The sequence below is a fragment of the Zonotrichia leucophrys genome, chromosome 1 (genome assembly GCF_028769735.1).
Source record: "Zonotrichia leucophrys gambelii isolate GWCS_2022_RI chromosome 1, RI_Zleu_2.0, whole genome shotgun sequence".
NCBI classification, from domain to species: Eukaryota; Metazoa; Chordata; class Aves; order Passeriformes; family Passerellidae; genus Zonotrichia; species Zonotrichia leucophrys.
The window spans coordinates 99,396,553-99,411,180 of record NC_088169.1 but is presented as its reverse complement, the minus strand read 5'-3'; the positions used below and the strand labels follow the sequence as shown (position 1 = coordinate 99,411,180).

Here is a 14,628-nt window from a genome sequence, read left to right as displayed (position 1 = left end):
TTTTCATGTCTTGTGAATTTATGTTTTAATTTTTGGATTAGTGTTTTGAATATTCTGCCTGATGTTTGTGTGTTTGTTTGTTTGTTTTGTTTAATCACTTCATTATTATCCCTGTGGGGTGGCTCTTCAGGAACAGGCCATCTTGTAATGGTAAAGGTCTGCAATGCAGTCACTGAGAACACTTTTCTTACAATCCAAAGGAATGTACTGCATACTCAGAATTAAATGTGTATGAATGTGATTAGGAACCAAGGGTTTGCTTTTTAAAATCATAAGCAAGGTCAATAAAATATATTACTAAAATGAAATATAGTGTCCTGCCCTAGACATGTGACCATTCCTAGAGAGTCCAACATTTGTAATTTGGACTTGACAAAAATAAAGCAGCATCATCGCTTTATTTTTTTAATGTGAATTTGTGTGCATTTTTATGTGGAGGTAGGTTGGTGTCCTTGTCTCAGAGGAATCAGTAATCCCAGCGTGCAAAGGAATAGGCACTGAGCATCATTTTTTGTAAGGGTTGGCGGGTAACATTGGACATGTGCATAGAGCAAAGCCTCGTGGTTTTCCTAGCAACTGCTTCAATTGAAACTTTTTAAAAATTATTGGATTATGTGAAAGAAGGAAAGCTGGGAAGAAGTCTCAGAGCTTTAGAAAGGTTTTGACTGTCACCATCATATTGTGGTTTGTTAGAAAGCCATGCTGTTGGCAGCAATGCGGTCTGGCATTAACTCCTCCCTGTTAGCATTTGATCTGCATCTGCAGGGATTTGGGGGGAGCTCACTGATCTCTGTTTCAAGGTTGGGGCTAGATCTTGTATTCTGTCCAGCAGCAGCAAAATAAGGTACCTGTAGGAGTAGAATAGTGCAGGTGCTCTTTGAGAGAGGGAGCCAGGCCTCAAGCTCCTCCTAAGAGAACATTCAGTTGTTGTGTTGCTGTGCATTCAGGTCATTGAGCCCAACCTCTATTTCAGAAGAGAGAAACCTCTTATAAAGGGTTAGAATTTGAGAAAAAAGAAGAATGGGAAGGAGAAGGGAGCTTGGTGCATTGCTATAAGTCATCCTTGGGTTTAAGGGAAGCCCCATATCATGTGCCGTTCTCAAAACACTGAAAAGTCCATATGAATATTCCCAAGCAAGCAGCTGAGATATCCCAGCTTCTTTTCTGAAAGTCTTTCAGAATATAACAGATACACCTGCAAAAAGTGCATAATCAGTATGTTCTCTTTAGGTGCTGGAGAATGAAGGCTTCAAATGCAGGATATAGTGCCTGCCATAGAAATTGAATGGAGTACCTAGCATGATATTCTTGCATTTTTCAAGCTGTGTGGACTATGGAGAAAAAATGTGGATGTGAGAACAAGTTGAATTGGGGGAACACAAAGGAGCTTTCCCTAGAGGTGCTACAGTTAAGGTGGAACATGAACTTACCTCAGCCAGAGAGGTAAGTTCAGGGGAGAGTGGATTTCTTTTGGGTAGTGTGGGAGTTTGGCACTGTGCAACTTTATTATGTTATTTAGAGAATGAGAATGCTAAAAATGGCCTCTACTATGCTCCAGGTACTTTAGACATGCATTAGAAATACATGACAAAAATACCCTTAGTGCAGAAGTAAAAATGAATATTTCAAGGAAAATGACAGTAAAATGAATTAAGGGTTGAGAGTTGACATTAATAATGCAGACTGATCTACAGCACCTTCATTTTTCATCTGTAAAATGGAGATAATGGTGCTGACCCAGTTTGTAAATGAGCCCTGAGTTCATCTGATGGAAAGCATCACCAACAGAAGTGGTAATGGTAGAAATGGGTATTAGAGATGTGGCATAATTGTCTTAAACTAGAATTTTATAAGTACTGGGACATCCAGAACAGAAGTTAAAGAAATGCAAATATATTTAAGTGTGCAAATACTCTCGCATCATACAGGAATGCTTCTGGTGAGCAGTGATGCCTTATGGTAACCATACAAATTGCAAACAATATGTTTTTTATGATCATGGATCAAACCAATCCTTTTAAAGAAACATCAATTTTTTTTGACTTGGCTCCTTCTGCTGTCTGTCACTGTCAGTTATCAATTCCCTGTCACAGGCTGTTTCTTGCCACCTTTCTCTTTTGCTGCTTCCTATTCCTGAGGCATTTAGCCAGCTGCATGCCACAGCTGAGCACTTTGTCCTTTCTGCAGTGTTTTGAGCTTATACACCTAGGCTGTCTCTTTACACCTTTTCCCTGTCTTAATCCTCCTCTGTCAACTTCACCCAACCTTTTCTTTCACTCAGGTTCTGGTACACTGAGAAATTCCCTTTGTCCCATTTTCTTTTCTTGCATACAGTTCTGAGTTCTGCTGCTTGTCAAAAGCCTCTGTATCTGGGTTCCTTACCCATCCTTCAACTCCACACACAGCCCTCTCTGCTGACATTCCCACCACCCTCCTGGCATTCTAAATCTGGGGTTTTTTTTACCTCTTCATTACATCCTGAATTTAGTTTCAGTCTACACTCTCATTTCCAACACTCTGACCTGGGACCTGCAACAGCCTTTCATTTCACTCTGTCAGTGCTGCCAGAGCTGGTTTGCTCTTTGCCCCTTCAGTTTTGCAAAACAATAATGAAGAGGAAAACCTGTGGAAATACTGTCTGAATAAATAAATAGGAAATGATAAAAAATAGATCACTTCAAAAAATGAAAATTACAGACGTTGGACTCTCTAGGAATGGTCACATGTCTAGGGCAGGACACTGTAGTTAATTTTAGTAATATGTTTTATTGACCTTGCTTATGATTTTAAAAAGCAAACCCTTGGCTTCTGATCACATTCATACATATTTAATTCTGAGTATGCAGTATTTTCCTTTGGATTCTAAAATAAGCAGGTGAATAAGCCTTTCCCAGGTGAGAGAATTGGAAGGCAAAAAGCAGAGTGTGAAGCTGTGGCAGAAATCTGTGATGGAATAAATGCCAGTGGGTCTGTATTAACATGCTTATTTTAAAGTATTCTCCAAGGTCTCTTGCTTGCATTTGATTCTGATGTGTAGAATGATTGTAAAGCACGTAAAGAAAACACCCTTTTCTCCATATTTTTTGGCTTTTAGTTTTTCAGGCTGCTAAAACTTCAAATGCTAAAGGCTGCAACAGCAGTGATGGCTTTTATTGTCTCTTTGTATTCGTGTGCCTGAGACCAGAACAAGAGTGATCTTACACCAATAGAAAGAGGGAGTTGGTAGAAAATTCAGCTAATAATGGAAAGCTGCCTTTCACTGTAGTCATGCAGCAGGCGTTCTGTAATAACAAATCCATCAGGTTTTCTCCCTTCATTTCTTACCAATGTTTGCAGGCTTTTTAGCAGAGGGGATGTTCCTACAAGGGAAGGGAATAAAGGTTATATGATTTCTTTTGTCTAATATGCAACTTTTAAAATGTTATGTGTAGCTTTTGTAACTTTGAATCTATGGGGTTTGAGGAGTAAGTGTTACTCTGGTTTTTTGATGAAGCTATTTGACACATTAAGAAATAAAGTGCTAAAGTAATCTTGAGTCTGAAAACAAAGATGGAAATAGAGTAGATGTCATTTTGCAAATGGGGAGTAAAAAGGTTTTTGTGTTTGCCAGCATGCACAGTTCAGAATAATTTCAGTGCATCAGGAAATGAGTTTTAAATTATTCTAAAGCGGTTGGTAAGTGGGAGCAACATAGTTAAATTTATTAAAGCTTTTTTTGGTAAATAATTGATATAATGTTGCAATAAGAGTATGCCATATATTACAAAATGATACATTATGTAAATAGATACAGCACGATTTTCCTTCTGCCTGATGCTAGATCCCACTTTCTGGGTAATGATTGTGAAGGATCTCAATCCGTTTTTCTTTGAGAGGTATGAGTACTATAAGTGTGGAATATTGGCAGGTGTGCTATCTAAATTATTTTCTCCACCCCCATACAAATTTTAGACTAATGTAGACATAAAATGGTAATAATAATTATTATAATTTTATTTTATAATAAAAAAATCAGCCCTAGAGGAGGAGATAGGCCAGCCTGCTTACTACAAGTGACTGGGGTCAAGGATGGGAACTTGATGTTTTCCCCCCTTGTCACCTGAACGATGTTCAGAGACCCTGAACTTGTTCTGGGCAATTTGCAGGTGTGGAACTTGTGCACTCTTCTGTATCTAGTTCAAATGCTGGTTTTAATACAGTCCTGATTATCTCTGACTGTGACCAATAGTATATTTGTGGTTTTATTAAGGCAACATTGCTAATAATGGTAAACTAGGCTGTTAATTTCAAATTTGGCAGTGACTATTGACAATGCTTATCTATTTAATTTAGTAACTTCATTTGACAGGGCACTTCTCCAACCTCAGCATGACCTCTAATTATTTCAACCAGAGGATTTCATCTCTCTTTACTGGATAGCAAAATCATCTTCGCATTTATTGTCAGGAATGGGACTTGTAGTGAGTCCATTGTTTGTGTGGGCACCTTGTATATTAAAGTTTTCCTAGATGATTAGAAAATATTACTAAATGTTCAAAAAAGATTGAAGCATAAGTACAAAACAGCTGTTATGTGTTCTGCTAGTGAGTCCTGGTGAGTTGACCCTGGCTGGATGGCAGGGCCCTACAAAAGCCACTCTGTCACTCCCTTCCTACACTGGACAAGGAGAAGAAGAAATAGAATGGAAGGCTTTTGGGTTGAGATAAGGAACAGGGAGGGATTCTTAACCCATTACTGTCCCAGGCTAAACAGATGCCTTGAATAAATTAGTTTAATTTATTACCAGTTGAATCAGAGTAGGGTAATGAGAAATAAGAACTAAGTCTTAAAATATCTCTCCCCCACCAGCCCTTATTTCCTACTGGGCTTAACTTTAATGTTTTCTCTGCTGATCCTTCCTCACACTCTTCCCCTTCTCTGTAGTGTGGGATCCATCCCATGCAGGACAGTCTTCCACAGATTTCTCCATTGTCAGTCCTTCTCATGGGCTGCAGTTCTCAGTGAGCTGCTCCAGTGTGAGCCCCATCCATGGGGGGCAGTGCTCCAATGTGGGACCCCTGTGGGCTCACAGGTCCTGCCAGCAAACTTGCTCCAGCATGGGCTCCCTTCTCCATGGCTGTACAGGTCGTGCCAGCAAACCTGCTCCAGCATGGGCTCCCTTCTCCATGGCTGTACAGGTCGTGCCAGCAATCCTGCTCCAGCATGGGTTTCCCACAGTGTGACAGGCTCTTTTGGGCATCCTCCTGCTTCCAGCATGGGCTGCAGGTGATCTCTGCACTTCCATTGACCTCCATGGGCTGCAGGGGCATATCCTGCCTCACCATTGTCTGCACCATGGGCTGCAGGGCTCTGGCGCCTGGGGCACTTTCTTCTCCTCCTTCAGTGCTCTTGTCTGCAGGACTCACACATATTCTGCATATTCTCACTCTTCTGTACTGTTGAAGTCACTTTGGTTTTGTTGGTTTTTTGTTGGTTTTTTTGTCTCTTTCCCTTTCTAAAATACAGTACCACAGAGGTATTACCACCTCACTAGAATCTTGTGACACCATTCTTATATTCAACTATAAACATAATCTCAAATGTCATGGCAAATCCATGTAGGAATTCACACACAAAAAATTGTCCAGGACTGTGTGGATCATTACAAGATTACTTCATGACTGAGTGTTCATTTTTCCCTTGAACTTTAAACAACCCTTTTTTTCCCAACAGTGTCCCATCTGTCTCATGTCTCTGGACAGGAGTCACTCTCAGAGCGGCACTTTGATAGATCTGTTAGGAATGGCAAGTGAACTTCTACAGCTGACTTCAACCTCCATACTCTTTCTGGTCTGTATTTACTACATCCCTCTAAGTGGTATATACAAAACTATGCAGATGATTAATGGGTAGCATATCTCCTGTAACCCTCATGTATTGGCAAGACGTCAGAAGCTCTGGGAGGTACATAAAAGGATTAATTTAATATGGTGTTGCAACAGTGTTGTGGTTAGCACCTTAATAACTGTACTTACAGAGATGTACTGCATATATAACTATCAAAAATCAAGTATTTTTGAAATGCCACGTTTTCCAATGAGATGAGGAGTCAGAGGTGCCTCTTAAGCAGGAGACAGAAATACAGCAATGCTTAATATTGTTGCAAAGAGTGGGCAGATAAACATTCTCCTTCCCCTTCTGCCTTGCTTTGTGATACAGGTTTGTCTTGTGGCTATAGTGGTATCAACCCATGGAAACATCACTTGAAGTAAATGGATGTTCTGCTGGTATGTCCCACACCAAGTTTTTTCCTTGTCTCTGGAGTCTTATCCAAGTCTGCTGGCATTATTAAATGAAGACAAATAATTACACAACATTAGTATGGAAACATTGCAGCAATTTTAGTAAATGCATTGACATATTAATGTTCATTCATCCAACTAAAAGACCCAAAAACATTCAAGAAAGGACTGCAGAGATGAAACATGAAACAGAACTTGCTGTGTTATCTTCACCTCTTCTGTCATTTGCTCACTTGTTTAATTTTTCCTCTATTCTTTCTAGGTGCACTAGACATTGTGACAGCAATTACAGTGCAACCACAGTAGTTGTCTGCTCAGGTTAGATTGATCTGGAGAACTAAAGCAAATTGTGTTCATTGTATTTGTATCACAGGTTAATTCTTCTCAGAGCTGTACCTTTGCTCAGCTGTGATATCCCCAATTACCTCTCCTTGTCCAAGTCCTCCTCTAGCATCTGAACTTTCTAGGCTTGTCACATGGTAATATTTTGCACCAATCCTTCTCTGCTCTCTTGCTCTGGCTCACCACAGTGCCTTTAAACTGGGTAATTGACCCTTTCAGGTGGTCTGAATAGCAGGCAGTTAGGAGTGAGTGTAATTCTGTGTATTCTGCTAAAAGGCAGGGGAGTGGGGTGGAGGCGAACCCACACTGAGGAAAGGACCCAGAATCTCTCAGCACACACCTGCAATCTCTGCTAAGGAGTGGGGCCTGTGGCATGCAGGGCAGTGAGAGGGTGACTGTGCACCACTGGGCTGGAGAGCAGGGGGAGAGTGGAAGAGGATGTACCAAGCTCATCACTGTGTGGAGGAATGAGCAAAAAACTTAGGGGTGACAGGAAACACTTCTGGAGTGCTCATTAAACTCGTTCCTCAGTAGCAGGAAATAAATATGTCATTTTTGCAGTACCAGGTAGAGTGACCCTTTTGCCTGGGTTTTTTTTTGGAATTTCCGAATCCAGCTGCTACTGCTTTTAGTCAAGGTCTTTTCTGAGCTTTGTCAGTGCTCTCTTTTCCTTTGTTGCTTTCCCTCCCTGCTTTTTCTCTGTCATGTTTCTCCCTGAACTTTCAGTTTCAGTCCTTGTGGTGTCCCTGTGGACTCTGAAGTGGGAGGCAGAGTGGAAAGAGTAAGCACACCCTGCAGTGAGGGGATGTGGGGTGGTGGTCTGGTAGTGACCCTGGGGCTCAGCTCTCCAAAGGCCTTGTGCAGACAAAGGGGAAAGGTAGAATTAATGAGGAAGGCTGCCAAAGTTTTCTTGCTTGTTTTCAGGGCCTGTGCTCCTCTTGTTCAAACTGAGTATTTGAGCTTCCAGGCAGAGCAAGAGTGGCACATTATTGGATTCAAGGCGACCCCCCCCCCGTGGCAGGGGGAAATGATGCATCTGACTCCATGATATCAGAAGGCTAATTAATTACTTAAATATACTATATTATTATATACTGTATTACACTATATTACACTACATCTAAACTGAAACTACACAAGCACTCAACTCAAACAAAGCCTTGTGACTGTCCCCTGCCTGACAGTCTGGACGCGCTTGGCCCTGACAGGCCAAGGAAACAAAACACCATCACTTTGGGTAAACAATCTCCATATTGCATTCTGCTGTGGCAATACACAGGCACAGCAAATGAGATAAGAATTGTTTTGATCATTCTCTTCTCTGCTTCTCTCAGGTTCAGATATTATGAATCCCACAGCCCATTTGAATGTACAGGGAGCATTGAAACAATTATGATATTTCTGGTTTGGGCTAATAGAAAATTTCCCCCTTCAGCTGTTCTGCCTTCAGTGCTGGTTTTTTTTTTTTTTTTTTCTCCTCTTGCCAGGTACTGGCACTTGTGACTGCTTTCTGGCATTATCACAGTCAGCTTGCCTAGATAGTTTTTTGTGAGGGTTGCCATGGGATGCTGGTTCACTCAGGAATGGTTCTTCTCTGCTGGTCAAACACAGTATGCATCAGCTTTTATCTCATCTTAATTCACTCTAAGAAAATCTGGCTTCTTGGAAAAGAGTCCTTCTCAGTGTGTTCAAGGGTAGGATATCACTTGTAGGAAAGGATTAGTGTGCTGAAACTGTGCAAAAATAGAAGAAATGTTTTTAATAATTGGGTATGACAATGTTGTAACAGGAATTTTATGGAAGGTTGGAAAGTAAAGCATTTTGAAGTAAGCCTGATGTTCTGCTATGTTCCTCAGCCCTGGAGCCCAAGCAGCAGTCATGGGACACTTCCACTTTCTCCCCTGCTCTTTCCAACTAGTTAGCTCACACTGAAGTTTTTTGAATAAATCCCCATAGGAGCTGCAAGAAATGCACATTTTCTGTTGGCTGGCTTTTCCAGAGCTAGAATTATGCTTGGAGAGAGTTGCTTAAGTTGTTCAGAGGTGGAAGCCTGGTCATACTGGGAGGCAGGCTAAATGGACATAGATCCTCTGCCTCCACCTCTGACAGCTGATTTCAGGGTAGGGGGTTAAAGCAATAACTACACACCACAACACTTCCAACTTATTCTCTAGGAGTTTTTTTCCCTCGTTTGTCAGAATTTTGAGGCGTTTTTTTCCACTTCTTTTCCCTACTGCATTATCTAGAATTGAGCTGGACTGCACTTCCACAAGTTATTCTTGTGTGTAAACTGAATGCATCAGGAGCAATCAACAGGAAACAGGATGTAGAAGGACTGAGACATGGAGACAGGTCAGGCTGAGAGATGGGATGCCACGTGCTCTGCTACCTGAAGCTTGGTGGTGTGTTTGAGGCACTCTCTTCCCTGCTGGTGAGCTGAGCCCATTTGTATTGATGTTTATCTGTGATAGCCCCATCTGATCTAACTTTGCCCTAGGTGGCAGAGACAGGTAAATGCATGAGAGAACAGAGGAAACATTTTTGAGTATAAACAGCAAGTGAGAGCATAATTCCTTCACTGCATCATTCAGAGTCTCTGCTTACAATACTTCACCTCTAGCAGGTTGTGTGTTATGGCAAATCTTTGCCTAGAAGCTTAAGCTCACAACTTCAGAAATTACAGCAGAAATGGAATATTACCCTCACCAGAAGACCTACTGGAGGAGCAAAAGAAAAATCCCCTATTGGGGTCAATGGCTGTTGCTTTTACTGGAAGGTGAATGTTAACTAATACTTAGAGGGGAAAATTAACATTATTGAGAAATTTCATTTTACTACTATGGGACCCAAACCTCAGGGTATTATCTATGGTTCTTAACTATTCCCCAAATGGAGAGGCTGATTTTTATCACTTTTAAAAAGGCTTGTCATCTCCAAGCCATTGAGCATATTAAAGACTGCTTAAATAAGCTGTTTGTAATCATTGCTGATTGTTTCCCTTTGTTTATTTAACAGACTAAATCTATTTATAAATTCAGTTTCTGTTCCCCTGTGACTGTCATTAATGTATCTGCTTATTTTACATCAATTATCACTGTCATGTAACCGAATTGACTAATATAGTTTGTTGCTGTATGATTTCTCAGAGTGCATTCATTTTTACTCCCATGTCTTTGATCAGACACTTCCAAAACCACATTAGCCAAATCTTGTGCCTTGTGTTTTCACTTTTTGCTAACTGTCTAGATCTCTGTAGAGATTTTTCAGCATGCAAAAGCTTTCTCCCTGCTCAAAATCCTTGTACTTTATACCACTTTCGTAATCTTTTTTCCATAGTATATACAAACAATGTTTGTATATACCTTTACAGTAAAATGTGAAAGGAAGAAGAAAACTTTTGCCTACAATATTCTGTACAATTCCATCAGGAGGATGGAATCTACTGTTCAGCTTCACAGGCTGCAAGTATTGCTGTCGCTTTCAGATGCTTGCTATCTTTATGCAAGGATTGATTATACCAGGGAGAAGAGATGCAGATCTTCAGGGATCTTTTGATTATTTGTGTGATAATACATCAGATATTCCAGACAAATAGAAAAATAAGGAGTGGTGGATATTTATGTACATTATGCTGACTGTAGCAGAGCAGCTCTGGTAAAGCCCATTTGGGTGATTTGTGTTCTACTATCAGTCTCAACAATTAAAAAAGAAAACCCAATCCAGCAGTGACATGGTTTTTAAAGTCTCTGGGGTCTAATGAAGACTGAAGGCAGCATGTGAAGGGGTGCCCAGGAAGCTATGGGCAGACTCAGCAGGAATCAGCTGCAGGCTGCTGCTCTCCAGTTCTGAAGAGATAAAGGGTTTTGCTTTGGAATCAGGGAATGTTCCCTGAAGCATCTTCAGGGAAAATAGCGGGGGCTTTTTGCTTCTCTTTGGGACACCATTGTCCTGAGGAACAGCCCTGGCCTGGGAGGTTCCATTTATCCAATGAAATGCTAATTGCTTGCTCTAAAAATTGGAACAAATACAAACTAATCTCAAACAAATCTCAAAAAAATATTCCTCTCTGTCAACGGCATTTCAGGTTACCAGCTTTTTTCCTGAACTGTAAGCTTTTCAGTGGGTGTAAATATAGTCCTTAAAAATATTAAAACTGTCATTTTCTGCTTTAAACATAGGCTCTATATTTTTTCAAGTTAGGGTTTCTACATACCTGCTGAGATGAGCTGAAAATCCCTCCTATTGAAGAGAATTGACACCCAGATTTCAGAAGAGCTGCAAGTAATATTAGACATAAACCTGTACTAGGATACTGAAAAAAAAGAAAGGGTTATTACAGTAAGACTAAAAACCTTGGAAAGGATGTCTTCCAAAAACACTGGGAAAGCTTTTGCTGTTGAAGACTATTCACATTTATGGTGACCTACACAAATTGTATATATAATATATATATAAATAAAATATAATAAATATATAATTATATAAATATATAGAGTTATATATAATATAATTATACATATTATATACATTTATATGATTATGTAGTTATTATATTGTATTGTTTTATATTATTTATATATAATTTTAAAATTTTATTATTTATATATAATTTTATAATATATAATATAATATATAGCTCTTGTCTTGCTTGGGACTTATGAATTTCCTCAACATCACATAGTTTCTGTTTCTCCTTGTGCTGTCAAGTTGTACTGCAAAGTACAAGAATAAGAGGCATCCTCAGTTACACAACAAGAGCTGAGTGGTGCAGGGCTCCCCCTCCAGCACGTATGGATTTGTTGATAAAGAAAATACCTTGAAACTGTCTGCTGCTCAGCCCTTTTGATCTTTTCTGCCCTCTCACTTCCTCTTGACTGTTTCTTTATTTCCCTGGTGTTTTTAGGAGCTCTTTGAGTTTTCATATTCAAACAGCTGAGGGATGGACCATCTGTCTGGCAGGCACATAAGGGCCCTCAGGATGGTCCAGTTCACCAAGTGCATAATATAATACATGCTTTCTTTTGTGATGAGAGACAAGGTTCTGAATAGAATTGGGAAATCGACATCTTTCCTTTACAGTGAAAAGAAAAAGCCCAATTATGAGCAGTGTCTGAAGAAATTCGTGCTGGGCTAGACCTCTGGGCCACCTCACACAGTGCTTCAGGTCCATTTTTAGAGGTATTTGTCTGTAGAGTGCTCAAGACCTTCAACATAATCAATTTTTGTTTTCTTTTCATGATCCTCTCTCTTAAAAAAACTGCTCCCACTGATTGATATGTTTTTAATGATTGCTCTTACCATATTCCCCATACTATGGTGATTTACAGTCTTTAAGAACTTTTTTATTTGACTACTCCTTCCCACTCATTTTTTTGTCTCTGTGGCAGATGCTGCAGTGATACTGTAGTGCTGACAAAATGGGAATTACAAGGAAGCACTTACCAACCAAGCCTGGCCAATCTAATGAAGCTGTGTGGGGAGAGGGGAAGAATGATGATGTGAATGTTTAAAACCACTTTATGTTTAGCTCATCCACCTGAGCAATCTGTGTTTGTATTGAGTAACCTTGTTCATAATTCAAGCAAAAAAACCCACAACCAACAAACATAAACCATAAACCAAATTTTTTGAAAGATATTGGTCTGGTCATTGAGTCAGAGAATGGCACTTGTTGTAGGGCCCCTCACAAGGAATTTAATGAGGCAGAGACCCTTTTTATTTCTATATATTGTTCTTTCCCAGGGGGATGATATTATCTATTGTTAAAATGGTGGCTTAAGATATCCAGAGAGCAGTAATGAAGCTCTGGGGATTTTTGCAATTGTGTGTTAATCTGTGAAAATAGAAGCATCAAACAGAAAGGTTTCCTGGAATTTAAACATATTTAGCCCATTACCAAAACAAAATATTATATGATTTTTACTCTTACCTATGAAGTGATGATTTCTCATTTTTGTTATTCCACCTCTATTTTACCTCAAAAAGAGAAACCCTCTGAGAATTCCCTTCCATGGATTAGGGATGCTTTCCAATTGAGCAACCCCTGTAAAAATACCCAAGTCATTTAAGTGAGCAGGATTTGTATCTCCTTTCACCTTAACTGTTTCCTATTTCCCACAAGATACCCTGTCACAGAGCTGCTTAAGCCATATGAACAGCACAGCAGCAACACAAGCAAATCAAGGCTTGGTTTTATAGCATTTTACTGTGTCTTTATAGTCTCACAGTATTGTTGGTGCTATTGTCTCTGAGCTGGAGAAAATCTATTTGAAGCAAGCAACTCGATGAATATGGTCCTTTTATCCAGATAATGAATTATCTGTGTAGAAACTCACATGAACAGAAGCCTTTGTTGCTAAAAAATTATCATGAGAATAGTTTAGACAGAACGTGTTTTGGCTGCCTGTCTGTCTGGGTGCATGCAGCTATCTAATAACTATTATGTTAGTTATTTCCTACACCCTACTTGCTATTTGCTCCCTGGGATGGATGTCCTATGTCAGGTGGTATTTTTTTCCACTCCCAAACCCACAGAGGAGTTATCAAAATCTTGGGAAATGCATGTTCCTTCCATACATTTGACTGTTCAGACAAAGAAACATATACTTGTGTTATAGTGTATATGTAAAATGGGTCAACAAAACAGGGAGGGAATCAGGAAAATATTACATTTGGATTATGGTTTACAAGAAACTATTTCACATTATTTGCCCAGCTCAAGTGCGAAAAAACCTGATTTAAATACTTTCCTTGTTCACAGATGGTAACTACAAAACTAATGTGCTCTCTACATAGCTGGATGTTTCTTTTAAAAGTCTCTCTGCATTTTTATAGCAGTTAATCTATCTTAGCTACCTCTATCTCCCCTATTTCTATAGCTTTTGAATATCTCATAATCCTTAATGTATTTATCCTTATAACATCTCAAAAAATTGGAGGTGCTACTACCTTCTTTTTATGGGTCTCTTATTTATGGTTTTATTCCTTCTATTTTTCTTATTCCAAGATTGGCGATAAACTGGCTTGAAGAAGTAAAACTTGTGGTGCACCCAGCCTTGATGTCCCCTCCCAAGCCACCATTAATAGTTACTGTTGTCACCCCTCAACCAGGCTGCCTGTGAGGAATTCAGTGATGCATTCTGAGCAAAATGAACAGAGGAACCAAATGCTATTTCATTTTCTACAATAATCTGACTCTTCTTCATCACGGCATCTTGCTGCCATGTGAGCAGCTGAGGTGAAAGATGTGAGGTGACAGTGGCTGGAGAAGAGGACATTAGAGGACGAAAATCTCCAAAGGAGGAGACGGATGCAAGCCCTGAGGGTGCATTGTGGTAGTTCCACTGTGCCTGTGAAAAGGAGGATGAGTTCATGTGCCTTACCTGAGTACTGTCACCATTTCCCTTGTGCCAGCACTGCCTGATGACTCCCGTGCCAAAGGCCCCTAAATCGGGGGACAATTAACTCTGCAATAAAGCTTTGAGCAGTTTTCAGCAGGGATTTTTCCTTGCCCACCTTAACAGTGCTCGGATGAGCCTCTGTGCTGGAGAAGAAATTGAACAAAAATGTGCCCCAAGTGGTTGCTGCTGAGGAAGGTCACAATGTCCCCTATTTCAGCAGAGAATGTGTTGGGAAACCTCACCCCTGACAGATTGTGTCAGCTGCACTGCAAGGCTGTATTGGAGTGACTGGCCAGAGTCATGCAAAGTCTGTGGGAGAACAGAGACTTCTGCCCATGTTTTCCAGGTCCTTGGCTGCAGGCTGTCTTTGTCCATCTGTGAGCTATTCACTTCTTTTGGTCTCATGTACTCGTTTCTTGTTTTCTGTTGTCTAGTCCTGAATATGATGGTTAGAGATTTTAAAAAATAGTATTTCACATGGGGCCTGATTAGCTAAGGGATTTATATTGTCAAATAGTCTCATGTTTGTTATTCAGGGTTATGTTAAAATATTGTTTATGAAGTAGGAATTCCATATTTGGTGATTTGTTTTGTTTTTGCAGTGG

The 14,628-nt window shown here is 40.0% G+C and overlaps 1 long non-coding RNA gene across 6 annotated transcripts in view; it reads left to right on the top strand.

Annotated features, from left to right (window-relative positions):
• Window positions 1-14,408, top strand: part of LOC135442872 (uncharacterized) — a 35,900-nt gene extending 21,492 nt beyond the window's left edge. The window contains exons 5-7 of one of the 6 annotated variants that reach the window (XR_010438739.1): window positions 5,713-5,829; window positions 8,870-9,054; window positions 13,630-14,408. This is a non-coding gene — a long non-coding RNA (uncharacterized LOC135442872). Of the gene's footprint in view, window positions 1-1,230; window positions 1,444-5,712; window positions 5,830-8,869; window positions 10,342-13,629 lie in introns of those variants that run through there. The other 5 variants (XR_010438727.1, XR_010438738.1, XR_010438726.1 and 2 more) reach the window with 5 other exon arrangements.
• The last annotated feature ends 220 nt before the right edge of the window (window positions 14,409-14,628 follow it).